Source organism: Bicyclus anynana, chromosome 17 (genome assembly GCF_947172395.1).
Source record: "Bicyclus anynana chromosome 17, ilBicAnyn1.1, whole genome shotgun sequence".
Lineage (NCBI taxonomy): Eukaryota > Metazoa > Arthropoda > Insecta > Lepidoptera > Nymphalidae > Bicyclus > Bicyclus anynana.
Window position 1 is genome coordinate 10335143 of NC_069099.1, and position 17634 is coordinate 10352776.

Sequence of the window (17634 nt, forward strand, 5' to 3'; positions counted from 1 at the left end):
TTGTCCATAAACTAGACTTTCATCATCATTCATCATTATCAACCCATATTCGGCTCACTGCTGAGCTCGAGTGTCCTCTCACAATGAGAGGAGTTAAGTCAATAGTCCACCACGCTGGCCCAATGCGGATTGGCGGACTTCACACACGCAGAGAATTAAGAAAATTCTCTGGTATGCAGGTTTCCTCACGATGTTTTCCTTCACCGTTTGAGACACGTGATATTTAATTTCTTAAAATGCACACAACTGAAAAGTTGGAGGTGCATGCCGCGGACCGGATTCGAACCTACGCCCTCCGGAATCGGAGGCAGAGGTCATATCCACTGGGCTATCACGGCTGTACTAGCTTCACTTGCCTGTAATTATACCCACAACCATGCTGTTCAGACCGGATTGTAGCAAATAGCAGTAGCAGAAATAACCATGGCGGTAGTACTTCACAAGACGAGTTCTTATTTTTTTTTTAATAAGCAAGCGCTTAGCTGCAAACCCCCCTCATGGTAAGTGATAAGGCAGTCTAAGATGGAAGCGGGCTAACTTGTTTGGAGGAGGATGAAAATCCACACCCCTTTCGGTTGCCTATGATGGAACACGTTTGCCTTGTCCTTGCCTTGCGTGGAATATATCTGACAAACCAGACGTAAGTTTAATTTACCCGAGATGTGAACCTAGAACCTCATTGTTATATAGCAACGTATGTAGAACCAACAACGCCGTATAGTTCGCCATAACGTCATTTATTTATACAAAGAAAATAATGAGGAAAAGTTTGTGGTGTTGTTTGTGACCTGATTTTTATTCTTTACTCCTAGAAAGCTACATTATTTGCGAGTTTCAAAGGCTATGTTTTATTCCCGTATTCCCACGGGAACGGGAACTACAGGGGTGAAACGTGGGGCGTCTGCTAGTTATAGTAAAATGACGTTTTGATGAGAATGAAAATAATACTCTTGCAAATTGTATTACAATTTACAAGAGTACTGTTTTCTCTAATACCGAATGGGCAGCACGTGGAGTATGCAAGTTAGTTGTTTCTTTTATTTTTAAAGTCTATAGGACTTCCTGTTGCTACTTTCTCACACTGTCTATAGCAGAGTTCCCAAAGTGTGGGTCGTGACCCGGAGGTGGGTCGCGAGCAAATATTGAGTGGGCCCCGTGACATAATAAAAACCGACCGATTTGGCTAACAGCTGGATTGCCACAGACTAACTATAACTAAAGTTATTGAATTACAATATTTATTTATTGCTATCTGTAATGATGATAATTTAATGACGGCGATGAAGTCGGCGAATCCTTTTTCCCTGATCACAAAGACGAAAGGTACTCAAAGCGTTACCAATATTTTATCTACGCTTTTTAAGACGGCCAAGAATGGGGTTCCGACTTGGTCCATTTTTGTTAGGTGGATCGTCGCCCAATCAAGTTTGGGAACCACTGATCTATACACAATTACACATGTGGCTTAATGTAACAGGTCCCATTAAGCAACATGCTGAAAAAAATAAAAATTTATGAATATGTTTACCTTAGTATTTAAATATATTCCGTGTTTATTATGTTTGTATTACTTACTCATTATATTGCTTAGCAGTGGTACTTTCAAAAAGCGTTTTTACTATGTTTATTATATGATCCTTTATTATTCATGGCTTAGACAAAATCACCTGTTAATTTGTCAAAATGTCTATCGATCTTCGTTCCTAATTAATTTAAAATTGACGCATGCAACCAGTGTGCAGTGTTAATTAATATGGACGATGTATTAATATCCGTGTAGGTACATTGATAATATGAACAGTGGACCTAGGGACCGGACTTAACATATTAGAAAGAAAGAAAGAAAATTATTTTATTTGGACACACACACACATAATACACAAAAGACAACAAATACCTAAAACAAAAGAAAGAAATTTGAAAAATATAGTAAACTAATAATTTAAAGATATTAAACTAATGATTAAATTAAATCCAAAAAAATGATGTGTGTGGTACCAAAATGGTCATCACTCAGCATGTGCTACGCTAGTGATGGATATTATGATCTTGGATTCATTTCTGACCGCTGGACTTGTCTTCGTGCAGACTTCTAACACCAATATAGTCTTTCCAACTAATTGAAACGGTAATAATAATAACGGTAATTGGTCAGGGGTCAGGTCATAGGGTCAGGGTCAGCAGAATCAACAGGTGTTATTCCAAATCAACGTAGCCCAACATGACAACATGTAGGTATAGAAGAAGTACCTCCTAGTAACTGACTAATGTTGTAATAAAAATCTTAAAGGTTTTTTTTCTGATCAACCACCGAACATGAGTTAAACCATTTTTTTCTAAATTGAACCAATGCAGAAAACTGTAATTTTGGTTCAATTGAGTACTTGCCTATAACCTACGGTAAATCATAAATCAAAAGTATACGTAAATTGCACCAAAAGTTACGTTAACAATAAAATACTCGTACGTAAGTCGCGGCGAAGGCTACGGAGCCAAGTTCACGATCGCACGTTCAATGACCGCTCTTATCATTACTATTCAAGTATTCAAAGCGATACAAAGGGATCATTACCAGTGTATCCAAAGTGTACCTACCTCTTAATGTTGATTAGTTCTATACTACGAGTAATTGATCTTATTTATTACTAGTTGACGCCGCGCAGTTTCACCCGCGTGGTGCCCGTTCCCGTAGGAATACGGAGATAATATATAGCCTATAGCCTACCTCGATAAATGGGCTATCTAACACTGACAGAATTTTTCAAATCGGACCAGTAGTTCCTGAGATTAGCGCGTTCAATCAAACAAACTCTTCAGTTTTATAATATTAGTATAGATTAATTTACCTAATAGCAGACGTCCGATGTCCGTTACGTGGAAAATACTTATCCTGGTGGTTATTACTTCAGCTGGTGGGAGGCTTCGGTCGTGGTTAGCTACCAACCTACCGGAAAATTTCGTACCGCCAAGCGATTTAGCGTTCCGGTGCGATGTCGTATAGAAACCGAAGTGGGTTTGGTTTTTCATCCTACGCCTAACAAGTTAGCCCACTTCCATCCTAGATTGCACTATCACTTACCATCAGGTGAAATTGTACGCAAGGACTAACTTGTAAAGAATAAAAAAATCTCAAGACTGATTTTCATACAAAGTCTCTCCTACCTATTAACCCCCCGATTGAATGTATGTGTAGAATTAAATACTATAATTTTCGAGTTTAATGTAAATTAAAATTGTCATAATGTAATCCCTAAAATGTTTAATTTATCTCAAAAGAGAAAGAGCTCATATCTCTGGGCTGCAGCATACTGTATCCACTTCTATCACTAATTGTATTATTGTCGAGTAAATTATATACAAAATCCAATTGAACTAGTGCAGTAAAAATTTTATACCTAATCGTGATGTAATTCTAAGAACGCGTGAACTAAGTGACTCCTAATTTAAGGTCAAACACACTCGTATGAAAGAAAAGTCAAGTTAATCTATAACATAAAAATGAATCGCAAAATGCGTTGTTAAGCGCATAACTCAACAACCAATTTGGCAAATTCTTTAAATTTCTTTAAAATTCTTACAATTTAAAATGTTCGTTAAAGTTCTAGAATGGTTTTTACGGCGAGAAAAATTTAAAAAGACAAAAAAAATTATTCTCCCATACAAACGATTTGTAATAATATGAATTTTAACATGTATAGGGTAGGGGTAGGGTAGGTGTAGGGTGGGGATAGGGTAGGGGAAGAGTAGGGGTAGGGTAGGGTAGGGGTAGGGTAAAGGTAGGGTAGGGGTAGGGGTAGGGTTGGGTAGGGTAGGGTAGGGTAGGGGTATGGAAGAAGTGCACAAAAGTCAAAGCGAATCTTGACCGGGTCCGCTAGTATTATATAAAGTCTTAATTTAATAATAACAATTACAAAATAAAAAGGAATGTAAAAACTATATATAATAATTTTATTTTAAATTGTAATCTTAATAACAGTATCTGTCTACCTAATACCTACCTATTACGCAGTACTATCTTGGTTTATTGATATTTATTAAAACCATCCTGTCTTTTTCTCAATTTAAAATTTAAAGTATAACATTTCCCTTTTTATTTCAAATTAAATTTCAATAATAACTTACATTTTCTTTTAGTTTTCACCTTGTTGCCAATTTATTTTTTTTTATTTATTTTGTACCAATAATAGTAACACACAAAAGTAAAAAAGAAAAACAGTGGACAAGGAAACACTTATCTCTATAAGAGATCTCTGCCAGTGACCCTTGGCAGTGGGAGAGATTTTAAACAGAAGAAATGGATAGGTACAACAGAAAAAAAAGTGAGAAAACATATTATACTTAATACATAAATAATAAAAGTAAATAATATTAAATACATTAAAAATAACACTAATAAATAAATTGAAATAAATATATAAATTATAACAGTACATATCAATACTATATATAAATAATAACTAAATAAATACATATATACATACATACATATAATATATCTATGATGATAAAGAAAGATAGTGTTCACGAAGTCGATGTTTGAAGGTATCAACAGATGGGTTTTTTTTTGAAAATGGTATCTGGTAGTGAGTTCCACAGACGCGCTGCGATAACTGAAAAAGATTTAGCACAAAAAACAGTGTTATAGGGAGGCACAGATAGAGATTTTAATTTTACACACGAACGCACCGGTCTGAGACGGCGTGGGGATTCGTGGAAGAGCTCCCGCAAGTAGGAAGGAGAAGAGGTGTTTAAGATTTTGAACAGCGTCGTGAGTATATGGATATTCCGGCGATGACGAATAGGGAGCCACTTCAGTTTATTACGGAAATAAGAAATACGGTCGAATTTGCGCAATCCGTATATAAATCGGATGCACAAATTCTGAAGTCGATCGAGTTTGTCGAGTAGCTCCTCTGTCGCATCTAAATAACAAACGTCAGCGTAGTCAAGAATAGGAAGGAGAAGGGATTGGGCAAGTAAGATTTTAGTACGTAAAGGAAGAAAATTTTGGAAACGCTTAAGGGAATGAAGCGAAAAATGGATCCGCCTACTAACCTCATTTATGTGGCCAGACCACGATAAGTTACAGTCAATTTTCAGCCCAAGATTTTTTGCTGTATTTGACAAGGGTATTGGTGTGCCGTCATATACTATAGGAGATAAATTTTTAAAATGAATACGACTCCGTAATTGTCGACCTCCTACAATCATGGCCTGCGACTTTCCAGGATTTACAAGTAGGCCATGTGCATCAGCCCATTTCTTGACATTTTCCAAATCCACATTAACAATATCCACTGCCGAAACAAGATCCGTGACAGAAGCATGACTATATAGTTGCAAGTCGTCTGCATAGAGGTGATAGTGAGAGGATATTACTTTGGTGATTTGATTTATAAAAATGGAGAATAAGAGAGGAGACAGGACTCCACCTTGGGGTACGCCAGCCGAGATGTCTGCCCACTCAGAAAGAGTTTCATCAAAGCTGACTCTCTGCCGTCGGCCAAAAAGATACGACCTGAACCATTCAATTACAGGCGGTGAAAGGTTTAAAGAGTGGAGAATGCCGAGGAGAACATCAAAATCCACCGAGTTAAACGCATTGCTAAAATCAAGAAGTATGAGTACAGTCAGATTCTTGTTGTCCATAGCAATGCGAATGTCCTCGGTGACCTTGAGAAGTGCGGTGGTGGTGCTGTGCATTGGACGAAAACCAGACTGGTATGAACTCAAAAGATTATTGTGACAAAGGAAGAAGGAGAGTTGTCTAAAAACGGCATTTTCTAAGATTTTTGAGATAATGGGCAATATAGAAATAGGTCGATAGTCCGAGAAAGAGGAAGGGTTAGATATTTTAGGTAAAGGGATAACATGGGCTAGCTTCCACGCGGTAGGAAAACATTTAGAGGTCAGGGAAAAATTTAGCACATGGCTGATAATTGGTGCTATAGCCTCACTGATGAGGCTAAGCATGTCTCGGCTTATGCCATCACACCCAACGGCTTTTGTGGAGATGTTGCGGATTGCTTTTTTAACTTCATCAACTGTGATATCCTGAAAGATGAAGTCATCGCAATTGTGAATAACACTAGCCAAATTTTGAAGAGTTTGGGATTTAGTTGAGGAAGGGATTTTGATTGGAGGGGTGGAAAAGTGTTTATTTAGGGAGTTAATGTCTACAGAAAGTTTGCAGGGAACAGATGATTTCCCAATTCCTTGAGAATTGAAAAACCTCCAGGATTGTGAAGATGAGGATTCTTTGATAAGGGAAAAAATATAACGGCGCTTCGCATCTCTGCACATCCTATTGCAGCGATTTCGCAATCTCTTATAGGCAGCTACATTGTCATCGCTGGGATACTTTTTACAAAGACCTTTTGCTTTGTTTCTTTTAGCCATGAGCTTTTTAATTGTCGGAGTAAGCCAAGGGGCCGGAAAATGTTTGACTCTTATACGTTTAATAGGTGCATGTGAGTCAAATAATCGTATAAGAGTCGAGCTAAGTATTCCAACCTTGTCATCTACAGACGATGCACTGTACAAAGGTGACCAGTCGAGTTTTGATACATCATCATTAAAAGAGGCAAGATCAATCCCCTTGTAATTCCGTCGCAGAATAATCTTACTTTTACGTCTAGGTAATGATAAATTATAACTTAAAAAAAGGAGGTCATGGTAAGAAAATGGAGCTGTTAATTGACCGTGGAATTGGTGTCTCGGTGGATTTAGTGTCTCGGTACCATAAAATTCACAAATCACTTGGTTTCCTACAAATATACGAACACTAAACACATCCACTCACTACGGCGGTTGTAATACAACTGAATGTGTCATCCGAGAGACAACGTAATTATACTCAAAAGATTTTGCAACTACCCACATGGCTTGTGGCAAGAGAGGGGCAGCGGCCAGAGTAAAAGCAGGTAAAAGTAAAAATGTAGCTAAACAATCAATCAATCAATCTTAATGCTATTGACTGTACCAACAATTCATTCAGGAAATGTTTTTTTTAATGTGGTCACTGTGTGTTGACCTTTCCAGGGCCACGGCTCCACTCTACCCGAGTTCACGGCGAAGACTACTTTTATTACTACAATCCATTTAACCCATTTCGTTGACGTAATCCATGTACTTTTATCGCCAGTTACTGGTGTATATATAACATACGAGTATAGGTAAATATAGCAGATGAACATGATTGAAATATAAATCTCATTTTAGTAGCTGGAACTATTTGCGTTATAACGTGTTTTATGGGCGATTGGTACGAGTATATACTAATACCATATATATTGCCATATTTGTTGTAATAGAAATATGGTGTCCTGAGTTTTATTTTAAGATCTCCTACCAATTTGGCTATATGACCAAGGAACAAGATGCCATCAATAATAACGTAGGAAACTGAATTAAATTTACGAGTTTAAATATCTGCAGGTGATCTATATGATTATGACGTCTGCCTTCGATTAAAGACGTAGGATAGTATCCGATCCAGGAAATGCATCTCCAACTTTTAAGAAATTAAATATTACGTGTCTCAAATGGTGGAAGAAAATTGTCGTGAGGAAATCTGCATATCTGAGAATTTCTCTCCCTCTCATTTTGACAGGAGACTCGAGCTTTACAATGAGCCTGAGCCTCAACAGAGATCTATAATGAAACAGTGAATGAGGATGCAATTTGTAGAACTTGTTAGGTTTACAAAGGTACATTGCTTAAAAGTTATATCATATCTAATGATGCCAATATAATGGACCGTTAACGTTAATTAAAGTGGATTTAGTCATACTGTTCAATTAGTTTAGTTGTCTTATGATTGGAGTTAGATTGGAGAAGACCATTACAGCACTATGTTATTTCTCACGAAAGTGCTGCGAAAATTAACGACTACGCCTTAATTGTTATGAATGGCTGGGATAATATGCGAGGACAATATAACACCTACTCGCGGTCTCGTGACCCATATTGACGGACCCATTGGCCTCCATAAGATCAATATCTATCTATGTTAAAGATTTTTTAGCACAGTATTTTTTATGGGTATTATAGGCTAATTCGTGTAATAATCTTTGCTCTACATGCCCACCTTAAAGCACGCAAAGCAAAGGTAGGTATATATAATTTGTATCGTGGTATTTCGACTTAAATATTGTAATATTTTTTATTACCAACAATCAATATATTTTTTATTACCGGCCCTAATTTTTAGTCAATCTAATTTATTATAGCTGCTGTATTCATTTTTTGAAATTTGGGATATGGAAGTTCTTAGAAGAGGCCTATGTCTAGTAGACGTCCATCGGCTGATAATGGTCTCATGATCATGATGATGATGTTTCCTGGCATGTAAATATCACATTAGATGTACCTATACAAATATTACCTATGTTAATTTAAATTCAATAATTAGCTGTTGTGTAAATTTAATAATTAGTACCCATGGGAAACAAAACAGAAAACTAACGGAAAACCAGTTTAGTGGTTTTGTCCTATTGTCTCTACGTTATTATTTGTCGGCAGTTTAATTTTGGTCTTATAAGTATTATTAATTGGGCTGCAAAAATAAGAATACTAATTAATGTAATTTTAAATTTGTTGTCATGTGAGTAGGTATCAACATCTAAAATAATGACGTCTGTTTAATTTTAGTACATTATGATATAAAGTGCGGTAAGTTGAAAATAACAGCTGAGGCGATATTGCAGCTCGAGCCTTGGCGAGAGCTATAGTAAGGAAACAGAGGCTGTAATTATCAAAGTGCACGTATGTCATACGACGTTTTATAACACATTTGCGAGGAAACACACTTTTTGAACACACTTTCTAAAAATAAATTTGCATCTTTGCCTTTTTTCCTTATTATGACATTTTGAATTGAGAAATTTCCTCTCTTTTTTGTCGGTTAAAAATATATATTTAGATATTATACGTATCTATATACAGTACGAGTATCTTTGCTAATATATTTCAGAAGCTTTTTTTGAATTGAGAAATTTCCTCTATTTTTTTGGCGATTAAAAGTATATATTTAGATATTATACGTATCTATATACAGTACAAGTATCTTTGCTAATATATTTCAGAAGCTTTTGTAATCGCCGTCGGCTCCGCAAGGTCTATTAACTATAGCGAGGCAGATTTCGCTAACTAGCGACAAAAGCGAAAATTAGCACATGTGAAGCATAAGTCATTCACCCATACTATCTGAAGACTGTAAAAATAGCAATTTACACGGAAAATTTGACCGTAATTTACCTACTTTTTCTGCGTCATCTTTAAATAAACGTAATATGTTGATATCTTTTGAATTGAAAATTAATTGAATGAAAAATAATTGACACAATGGTAAGGCTTGTAGAAATTTGTGCAAAACATAAAATATATAACTTTATTGTTGAAAAAAAACACTTGTTGCGTATCGTATAATATATTATTTCAATAAATTACTGGTATTTGACTGTGGTAGATAGGTACGTTGAGGAAAACTACATTTTTATTATAATTCCATAATCTTGGGTAGCAACTATTAACTTATTAGTTGCTATGCAATATTGGGTAAAAAGTAAAATACATGTTTAAAGTGCTATTACGATACTAAAATGTTGCCTGACTGTCTGTTTATTTGTCCGGGCTGATCTTTAGAACGGCTCAATCGATGTTAATGGGAATTTTAGGAAGGAGCTTATTGTTAAACATATTAAAGCCAATTTTGTTCCAGAAAAATCCATAATACCCACGGGATGACTGAATTTTACGTGTACGAAGTCGCGGGTCTCCGTTGGTTTGAAATACATTAACAATACCTATGGATAGATGCAGGCGTTACTTTGCGGAAGGTCATCATGAATAGATAATAATTTATTTATTTTGCTATCATCCGCGAAAAGCCGACGAACCCATGCGACAACGTCACCCATGTCCGACAAAATACTCTCTACGTACGTTTCACTCCGAAACCGGAGCATCCTCAGGAGATGTTGACTCTGACTCTACAACGTGCAATTGCAGAGTCAGAGTATTTTGTCGAATCTGGGTGACGTTGTCGCATAGGTTCGTCAGCTTTTAGATCTAATCTGATATCTGATAGAGGTCGTTAATGAACTTAATGTCGCTATGAAGAAGATTATCTCTCTAAGCCTGCCAACCCGCATTGGATCAGCGTGATGGATCTAAGCCCGCCAACCCTCATTGGATCAGCGTGATGGCTCTAAGCCCGCCATCTCGCATTGGACAAGCGTGATGAATCTAAGCTTCATATCCCCTCTCCTATGGCCCCTGTAATGGACCGCTAAAATAGGCTGATAATGATGACGAGTACACATAAGAGCTTTTTTAACATTTTGTTTTGGCTGTACATTTCTATACGGCGTCTTCCGGGTGGCGTCTATAATTAGATAATGGAGTTGATCGAAGGAATACTGGACGCACCTACAGAAAACTCGTGTAGACTTGAATTTATTATTTTTCTTCTCACGACCGAAAATTTTGTAGATATTTGGAGACTATTTTTTCACTTTCGACAAATTAGTTGTGAGTGGAAATAACAATGCCACCTGTGAGCCAATCAAACAAAACTGGTTTTATTTTTTGGACAATAAACACACGCAGAGAAGTTTAAAAAACATTTTGAGTCTATAATATGTAAATTTCTAATGTGTACCTTTATTTATCAATCGATAACAAAACGCTAAATTTTCGTGAAAAATAGAGGCAATATCGTTGATGTTACTCGTTACTGATATAGCTTTCCACGGGTGAAATATTTTTTAAATCGGTTCACTAGTTCCGGAATCTACATGTAACAAACAAAAATCAAAGTTTATCTCTTTGTAATATTACTACAGACATAGATATATGGCTTTAAATAGAGTTTTATTTATATTTATCTTGGTGCTAGCAACAATAATTACTATCTGCGCTATCCAATGTGACATTAGGGTCTAGTTCAAGTGCAAATAGTTATGAATGGATATGAATGGAAGAAAATTGTTATCAATGAACTGTGGATCCATGTTTACCACGTTCATAAATTGTGAGTTGCGATAATTTGCGTCAAGCGACTGTTAATAACGCTAATATAATATAATAGGCGACGCCGGGCGATTTCACTTGCGTAGTTCCCAATCCCGTAAAAATATGGAGATAAAATAGCGTATGAGACTTACAAATAACGTAGCTTTCTAGTGGTAAAAGAATTTTAAAAATCAGTTGATTTAGAGATTACCCCAACAAACTTTACCTCTTTATACGAGTAATATTAGCATAGATATAGAATAAATTCAATCCAAGCATACACATCATAATTAAATTCACATTCAAATCAAAACGTAAATTTACAATGAAATTCAAATTCGTTTATTTCAAGCAACAGGCTTAATTTTGCTGAGGAAAGCCTTCAAGAAACTAAAAAATGCTCTTTTAGCTAAGTAAATACTTCTTCTTTACAACATTGATTTATTTAAATGAACTAAAACCAATTCTAGTTCTTGTATGAAAATGACATGTGATCCAATTATTTTTTAACCTACATTATATTCACACTAATCGGCTAATCTTCCAATGCTACCTTGTTAGACCTACAACGTTATATTTAGAACCGTTGTAAAAAGGAATAAAAATCTTAATTGGCTGAGAAGTAATATTATTCTCGAATTTATATATATATATATATATATATATATATATATATATATATATATATATATATATATATATATATATGTTAATAAACGTTCCACAATAATCGTAACATAATCAAAATTTATTAACGTGTTTTTCATTTCTTTCAGCATTATCATTATAACGCTAATTTTAATCGTGTTAATAATGACGCAAGAACTACTTAAATGGAACAAAACTAGTCGTAATAAGATGATCGTGCAAATAAAGTAAAAAAATATCTACAGGCGGGAGGTCAGTTTGTTTTAATGATGCCTTTTACCGCAGTATGGATGCAAGTGATACAAATATTATACCTACTATATTATATGTCACCAACCAAAGAGTTAGTACATACCTTAACCTTAAATTTAATTAATAAATCAAATAAATACTGCTTGAAATTTTCGATGGAACCCTCGACTTTACTTGTCACCTAACAATAATTTCCTGATGTTTCAAAATTCTTGTAAACTATACTCGAAAAATAATTTTGAATAAAATGAATTTGAACTGAATTGAATTAGTGCCAGAGTTTAGTACTGCACATTCAGTTTATATCCATTTACAACGTTATAGACAGAAATTATTTATAATCTGTACATTACATTTTGTAAGTATAATACCTAGGTAGATTAAGTTTCCTATCGCATTATTAATTTCTAGATCAACAAGGAAGGCTAAAAGCTTTTCATTCATCTCGTAAATATACATTATAAAGTTGTAGGTAGGTAACTAGTTTTTAAATTTCAAAAAGAAATTTATATTCATAAAATACTGGTTTCTTATCATAAGATTGATTTACATATAAATTAAAACACACACTGTTAACAGACCAATAATGAATTGGAAAATGCAAATTAGAATTACATTCAAATTAAACATCGTGACTTCATTAGTATAAAATAGGCCTCTTTGGAATTTTCTCGCAATGCATCGTTATAAAAATAACACTCGATTGATTTTAAATATAAGTAGCAACACATATAAATATATCACAAAAAAATCCCATTTTACGTAAATAAATATATATTATATTTGGATAAATAATGCAACGTGTAATAGATCGACGCAAAAGGTTCATACTCACTCGAATCAATGATCCACTTGGCGCGGCATGCTAGACCCGTAGACATGGTGAGACAGTCCTTGCCGGTAAAAAGTGAAATTTCACGCAACCGGCGACGCTAAGGCCGCTAATTTATTCACTAGCAGTGAAAAACGTGGATCAGGCGATACCGCGTTTTGTCCGGTAACTATATATAAACACGTGTTTGATAATACGAAATTTGATGCCTCGGCAACAAATATAAATTATTGATCAATTGAATATTTCAATAAAATTGAATTTAATTGAAACAGTGCGTGAGAGTTTTGAGGAAGCTTTAAATAGATCGTAAATGCGTTCGGTAAAGTCGTGTGCGTACGATTGCGTTATTGGAACGGCTCGGAGAGTGGAGCGCTCGACGCGGCGACTTGCGGGCCACTGATCCACTGAATGCGCGCCACTGCGCCCGCGCACCCGTTTGTCGGTTCGCTGCTCAGTCCTCGACTCTTCCAATTTTAATATTATGCGCAGGGTTCTCTCTTTGCTGAATCGCAAGGCAGCATGCTCCAATGCCCTCACAGAATCTCCCCTTATGTGCCATGGCCACGCTCCTGTTTTGCCTTGAATGTGTTACGGTCAAAATAAATGCCCATACTTACTTATCAACGTGTTAAAAAACATTTACTTAGGCGAGGTTACTACACAATTGCTGAGTTCCTTAATGATATAGATGACAGGAGGCCATTGGATCTGCTTATACCTTCACACGGGAAGTAAAACTAAAAGAAATTTTAATGATGTTAACAATTGTAAATTATTATAATACTGTATGATTTTTTTCAAAATAGCAAATGTTGAGTTCCTTGCCGGCTTTTCTCAGCCGAACCAGCCTTTCGAACCGGTGGTAGAGTCATTACTGAATTTACAAATAGTCAAACTTTTGAACCTTTCATCCAATTAATACAATATAAAAAATAACTATATTTTTTATTTATAAGATACCAAAATATAAAATGTTTGTGTCTGATTGTCCATCTGTCTGACTGTTATAAATTACATTGGTACTTATTTAATTTTATTTGATGTAGGGACAAAAAAGGTAAATTGCCAAAATGCTTTGTTATCTATAGATACTTATAATAAATCTGTAGAGTAGTCAATTCTGTACAGGAAATATATTTCCAAAATAACTATCAGGGGGTGATTAGTGATCGATACTGATGCCAATAATGCAATCAGTAAAATTTTTGACTGTCTGTCAGCATGTTCGTTATAGAAACAAAAACTACTCGACGGATTTTAACGAAACTTGGTATAGAGCAGATCAGTGAAGGAAATGTTGGGAAAACGGGAGAAGTTACTCCATTTTTACAGCGATACTACTTCAAGGGCTGAATTAAAGAGTTCTAAGGACGAAGTCGCGGGCGTCCGCTAGTACTGAATATGAATAAACGTTAGCACTTCCGAAAAACTCACTGATTATTATTATTTATTACCTATATTCCTATTAATTTAGATACAGGTCGTTCTAATAAGTAGTTACACAGATAAAGTAAAGTATTTACTATTTTCAGTAAAATTTATGCGAGAGAAGTTAATGGGCTAATTTATCCGCCATATATCCTCACCGAAATACACACAGAGTACGAGTATTTGAAACATTTTGCTCCAGTTAAACAGTGTACCATGAAAATGTATATGTAATGCTATTAACTGGAAGGTCGACCACAACGGTGATGTCACCAATCAGGTCGAGACTGATTTATTGACACCACTTGGTGGGATTAGAACGCCAAACCCCTATGTACTGTTGCTGGAGTCCTTCAGAGATTACAGTATATTTTTGTAATGAAAAAACACACAAGTTTATCGAGAGTAGATACACAGGAGGCTATCGTCCCAATTTTAGTGAAAATCATTTAGTATTTGCAGATTTTACACTGTCTCGTATTTCACTCTAATGGTAATATTTTCCTAAACTTAAGGTTGCCTGAAAGAGATCGCTTTAAAGCGATAAGACCGCCTTTTGTATCCAACTTCTTACTCTGTTATATTGTTTATTTTCTTATTTTATGGTGTACAAAAAAAATAACCTTTGTGATTTCCGATTCAAATTGTAAATTTATTATACATTGATTTTAAGTAAGCTTAGCTTATAAGCACTTTTGAAACGACAGGTTTGACTCTTGGTAGTGGTTACTGGCTCTATCTTCCTGCTCTCTCTACGGATTCGAACCCACACCCTCCGAAATCGGAGGCAGAGCTCTTATCCACTGGGCTATCACGGCGTTCTTTCTATACTAAGTGTAAATAACGTTCCACCACAGAACTTAATTAAAGATTTTATTACAAATTAAGTTCTTTTTTAAATACTGAAGAATAACTTATTTCTTAATTTCAATTAACATCATAATTACCTATTGATAAGGAGTTTCATAGTGTGCTATATTTTTATATTAGGTGTGTTCGTTCGACAAGCGAGTCTTGAATTTATTTAATCAGTGGACAGTTCACACTTCAAAGTACTCCGACAGACGGGGATCGAACTGAAGACCTCTGGAGGTAGAGTCTGTCCCTCTAACCATGTAACTATCGAGGGTCTACTTTACTAGCTGTTTGTAATAATGTAGAATAAATCTGGTATGAAATGGATTTACTGAAGCGTATTTCATCGAATAGTTTCCGCTTGTTTACACATAATTCACTCATCACACTTCAATAACGCAATATATCATCGGAATCTTCTAATAGATAACTGAGTACGTTCGCTCGCCATTTTAAAATCATTTACAAAATATATCTGGTACGCAAAGATCATAACATCCCATCGACCTAATATATGCGGCCCTGAAACCACTTCAAATAAACCTCATTATAGCTAATAGCTAGCACGCCGTTAATGCCGGAAATATATCCCATGGGATTTGCTTTTTCTATTGCCCAGACACCATAAACTCAAGGTATTTGAATTAAACGTTGTTTGGGGAAACTAAGTGATTCAAATTCTGTTCAAAAAGTTCTACTTAAATCTAAATTACCAATCTTATACAACAAAATACTACAAAACTGATGAATTTATTTGGTTAAAAATATTTGGAGGCAATTTGATAGGAAATAATGAATGAATGAATGAATGATATATACTTTATTGTATACCAAAAAGAATAATAAATAACAAGCAAGAAATTAATTCAAACACTAATGTACAATTGGCGGCCAATTACCTCCAAATATTTTCCATCTTCATACAAGAAGCAGAATTTTTTTTTTATGTAATGATAATAAACATTGTAATTAATGATGGTTTTTCTCAGCAGAACCTGCTCTCCTCCTCCTCTACAGTGGTAGAGTCTTTACAAAAAGTTGACCTTGAAGTTTCAAAAGTGCTTGTAAACGTGTAAACCAAGCCTACTTAAAATAAATTAATTTTGAACACTGTATTTAAATTTAAGACGTATGATAATCAGGAGAGTAAAAATGTAACTGTAAGCACAGACATGCATTGCTATGTGACTGGTGAAAAGAACGATAAGACTTGTTTACTAACTTACTCGTCAATATTGTTAAATAGTAATAAACAAAAAAAACCGTGGCTCAGTTTTTTGTGGGCTCTTCTCAGACCAAGGCCACGTGGAATCCTAGTCATCATCATCATCATCATATCAGCCGATGGACGTCCACTGCAGGACATAGGCCTTTTGTAAGGACTTCCAAACATCACGATACTGAGCCACCTGCATCCAGCGAATCCCTGCGACTCGCTTGATGTCGTCAGTCCACGTGGTGGGTGGTCGGCCAACACTGCGCTTACTAGTGCGGGGTCGCCATTCCAACACTTTGGGACCCCAACGTCCATCAGCTTCGCAACTCGTTGAGCTATGTCGGTGACTTTCGTTCTTCTGCGGATCTCCTCATTTCTGATTCGATCACGCAAAGATACTCCTAACATAGCTCGTTCCATCGCTCGCTGTGTGACTCTGAGCCTTCTTATGAGGCCCATAGCACAGTAAAGATATTACAAGCAGTATAATAACTCGGCCGTATTTTTGAAATAAATACCTACAGCCGCGCGGCACGTAAACATGTCATAGGGCTGCCCGCCTGCAGCAATTTAATTACATTTGCTAACTTTGTGTTTCCACTTAGTTTTGTGATTGTAAATAAACTTTTTTTATATAAACAAATAAAATACTTTGTAAATTGTAGTATAATGGGAAGTGATAAATAAAAATGCGAGTTTTTTGATTGGTTGATTTAATTAAGGCTAATACTACGTCAATGATCTTGAAGGATTGGTCGTATTCTTAAACATATTTATTTCGGTGATACCATCTAGGTATTACCTCCACACTACGTGAACAAATAAAAAAAAAGATAAATACCTTCATGAAATTGTAGTGATTTAAAATAGATAATGAAACAATAAACAAACGCACTAATTATCCCTACGATACGATAGTTCCCCTAGATTTCTCTAGGATGCCATTATCAGATCCTGACACGAAAAAAATGGGACTAACCTGAAAGAATATTCATCCAAACAAAAAAGAAACGGTTTACAAATGACGGAAATATCGCTGTAAATACGATACGATCCTTTTTGGAAGTCGGTTAAAATTCTTGTCACCAATGCCAAGCTGAGCAAAAGTTTTATGAGCTTGCACATTAAAGCGCATAAAATCCGCCATTTTGATTTTTTAAGAACTAAGTTACCCAGTGACACTCGGCCTATCTAGACGAGTCTAATGACATATCATTTATCAGTATGTGTGCTTGGCAAATTTGTTCGTAACACTCCCGAAGATCGGCGCGGTCCGGGGTAACGATGCCTAGCGCGTACGACTTCACACCCGCGCAGTCCTTTCCTCCCGTCGCCCGCATACAACAACAAGTCATAACATTCAAACACATACTCCTCCATTGGG

At 35.7% G+C, this 17634-nt stretch overlaps 1 protein-coding gene across 3 annotated transcripts in view; it reads right to left on the reverse strand.

The window, feature by feature from the left end:
* The window catches only part of LOC112054025 (A disintegrin and metalloproteinase with thrombospondin motifs 7), a 152548-nt gene extending 139378 nt beyond the window's left edge, over positions 1-13170 (reverse strand). Inside the window, exon 1 of one of the 3 annotated variants that reach the window (XM_052886661.1) lies at positions 12752-13169. The gene's annotated coding sequence lies outside the window, so the exon portion shown is untranslated. Of the gene's footprint in view, positions 1-4122; positions 4157-12751 lie in introns of those variants that run through there. The other 2 variants (XM_052886657.1, XM_052886658.1) reach the window with 2 other exon arrangements.
* Between the last annotated feature and the right edge of the window lie 4464 nt (positions 13171-17634).